This window comes from Silene latifolia, chromosome 11 (assembly GCF_048544455.1).
Source record: "Silene latifolia isolate original U9 population chromosome 11, ASM4854445v1, whole genome shotgun sequence".
In the NCBI taxonomy this organism is placed as follows: Eukaryota; Viridiplantae; Streptophyta; class Magnoliopsida; order Caryophyllales; family Caryophyllaceae; genus Silene; species Silene latifolia.
Genome location: NC_133536.1, coordinates 124,314,372 through 124,317,772, shown reverse-complemented (window position 1 = coordinate 124,317,772; position 3,401 = coordinate 124,314,372). Strand labels below are relative to the sequence as shown.

Below are 3,401 nucleotides of genomic sequence, written 5' to 3'. Positions count from 1 at the left end.
TTGTCACTATCACCCATTTGAAATCATGGTTTGTTATATCCTAGGTTTTTGATGTTATGTTTTTTGTACTTGACCATCAAGTATACCTACTGTGTATACTTAGCATGGAAGGTTTGTGATGTTTGTTTTTTGTGTTTGACTCGGTTTGACTCGTTGTTGGAGTCAGGATTTGAATTTCGAGTCTACTTTTGGTTCGGTGTCTGTTTTTACTCTAATTAGTGTGATTGCGACCCCGTCATTGTGCATAAAATACTCCCAAGTATTTTGAAATATTTTGTTTTTGAAATTGTTTTGAGTTTTTCGACGCATAGTTATACAAACTGTCGATCAAACGTAGCGATTCCTAAACATTTTGTAGTCCGATAATCATCGGGTGTTTGTTGGGGATTCAACAGATACTGGGTATCTACAGAGCACCCACTTTGACTGAGGCTTGGACTAGGCAAAAGTCAAAATTCAGCCCCAGGTCAATCTAAGATTACAACCCGGAGACCAAAGCGATGTCGAGGCAGCTCGAAGGGATTCGGGCCAAAGACCTGCCGTCGGGAACAGTTTAGAGTTTGTTGACTTCTAGTGTGGGTCGTTTAAAGTCCACTAGACTACGTGATGCGACCATAATTGGCGCATATTTAGCCCCCGAATTACCCTTGTTTTCATGCTTTTTAGTGCCTATTTGGGTCATTTCTTATCTTTAGTTCTTTGTTTTGCATATTCTTTGAGATTTTGATCCCTTGGTAGGAAAGGAGTAAGAATCTTGCATTTTCATGGCAAAACAAGGCTAAATTGATCATATTTAATGACCAAGCATCAAGGAGAGACAAGACTAGAAGGCCTTTGTACATAGCATAGTAGAAGAGCATTGTTGAGAAAAGGATCCTTGAGTCCCCAAGGAAATCCCCAAGGAATTCATGAAGAAAAGGGAAGAAAAAGAAGAAGGAAAGTCATTGAACTACAATCCGAACGGATTGTAGAGAATCCGTCCGTCCTCGCCAATCCGAGCGTCCTCACCAGGAATCCGCTCGGATTCCCCATGCCCAGTCCGAGCGTCTTGTTCCTTGATCCGCTCGGATCGTCCACCCTGATCCGGCCGTCCCGACTCCCGGCCGCACGGATCACAACACAAAGACAGCTTTCGTTCTTCAAGCTACGAAATGAAGAAGCCCTTCTCTCGGACAATCCCGGAGGCTCCTTGCTCAACTTAAAAAGTGTAATTACTAGTTTAGCCCTTAGTTAACCCTAATGCATCCTCCCTAATTTTCACTATAAATACCCCATTAGTCTAATTAGAGGAGCATGTTCTTCTTATCAATAATTAGTGTAGTTAATATCAATCAAATCTCTCTTCAATATTGTAATCAAATATTAATCAAGTTTTAATCCAAGTTTTAGTTCCTTAATCTCTCTCTTGTTCTTACTTTATTTTGGGTAATTGAAGATTATTTGGGTTATTATTGGGAGATTGACAACCTCTCAATCTAGGATTCAAGTACTTCTATTATTCTTGCTTTATTATTGGAATCATTAGTAGGTATAATCTCTTAATCCCTTTTTAATTATTGCTAATTACTTTCATTTATTCATCATGTTTTATTATGTTAGTATGATTGACAACCTTTCTAGCATGATCAATATGATAATGAGTGAGTAGTCTCTTAGCTAGGGTTTAATGGGTGATTAGGGGAAACCAACATGGGGAATGATTCATGCTTAAATTAATATGCTTTCATATCTTATTTGCTTGCTTGTTTTGATCTTAATGCATGCACATGTTATATTTGATGAAATGCTAAGCCTATGAATCCTTGCATTTACTATCATCTTCTATCCTTTCAACTTGACTTGTAAGACATAACCCAACTCGAGTCTTGTTAGACCATGCATGTGTTAAGTAGGGAAGATTAAGTCGACTTGTAGGTGTTGTACAATCCAAGAGATTCGGCTCCGGGACCCAAACTTTCCTAGGATTGTAAGATATAACCCAACTCAATCCATCACAACAATAATTGCTTGCTTATAATTTGAGAACATGTTTGTATGATCATATCCCATGAATCCCCTATGAACCCATGACACCCTAGTGCTTTTAATCAATTGTTTACACCCTTATTTCATTTACCTTGTTAGTTTATTTTCATTGCCATTTTAGTTTAGTAACCTTCTACATCAACCCAATTTGTGACACCCCTAGACACCGCTAGTTACAATAGAATCTTCATTTCAATACCCGTCCCTTGGGATCCGACCTTTACTTGCCTCTTTACTAATTGTAGAGTTGTTTGTGAAGTATAAATTGTGTTTTGTATCGACCATTGACCAACGACCACATATGCTCAATTGTGAACACCAAATGGCTCCGATCAAAAATGGCACCGTTGCCGGGGACGGTGTTTAATCGATTTAAGATTTCTTTTATTGTTTTTAGTTGTGTCTTTTTCACCTTGGGGAAGTAAAACTCCTCAAGGTTTGTTCTAATTGTTTTTGAGTTGTTTGATATTTTGCATGTCTAGAAGGATACAAAGAGATTTGTTACCTTTTGACCGTGAAATCGAAAGAACCTTGACGAATAATAGGAGACTTGTTAGGAGGAATTTGGGAGGTGTTGGTGAAGTTGTTCAACCCACTAGTGAGTTTGTCAATCCTTTCGCAATAGAAGGAGAAGAGAACCCATTAAACAATACCACACAAAATCCACCTACAATGCCTAAATTCTCGTCACACTCTATACCCACCGAGGAGGATCTACCAAATGGTACTCCTACCCCACAACATCTTACCGGAAACTTTATTGCCAAGTCCGCATTCATCCAACTAGTTGAAAGGAGCCAATTCGGGGGAATGCCTAGTGAGGACCCTCATTCTCATATGGAAACATTTTGTGATTATTGTGAAGCCATCTCTCAAACGGGCGTGACTCAAGACCAAATAAGATGGGTCTTATTTCCTTTTTCGTTAATCGGCACCGCAAAGCAATGGTTGAAGGGCCTTGATAAGGCCACCCTTGGAATAGATTCTTGGAAGAAGCTAGCTCCAGCTTTCTACCAAAAATTCTACCCACCGGAAAAGACCAATATGCTAAGAGCTCAAATTACGGGTTTTAAGCAAAGGGATGAAGAATCTTTGTATGAAGCTTGGGAGCGGTTCAAAGGTATTTGTCGCTCATGTCCTCACCATGGACTTAGCGAATGGTTTTTAGTGCAACAATTTTGGAATGGTTTATATGAAGATTCAAGGAACATTCTCAATATGGGATCAAATGGAATGTTCACCGAAGTTGATGACAATCAAACATGGAACAAGATTGAGGAAATGGCGGTCTATAATTCGCAATATAGTAGGCCTCGCAAGGCTACTAGAGGAGGAAAGTATGAAGTGGACACCGTTACTCAATTGGGTGCTCAACT

The 3,401-nt window shown here is 39.3% G+C and overlaps 1 non-coding gene across 1 annotated transcript; it reads right to left on the bottom strand.

Moving 5' to 3' along the window:
* Nucleotides 1–3,069: 3,069 nt before the first annotated feature.
* On the bottom strand, nt 3,070–3,176 carry LOC141616407 (small nucleolar RNA R71). The gene has a single exon (XR_012530757.1). It is a non-coding gene; the product is annotated as a small nucleolar RNA R71 (small nucleolar RNA).
* Between the last annotated feature and the right edge of the window lie 225 nt (nt 3,177–3,401).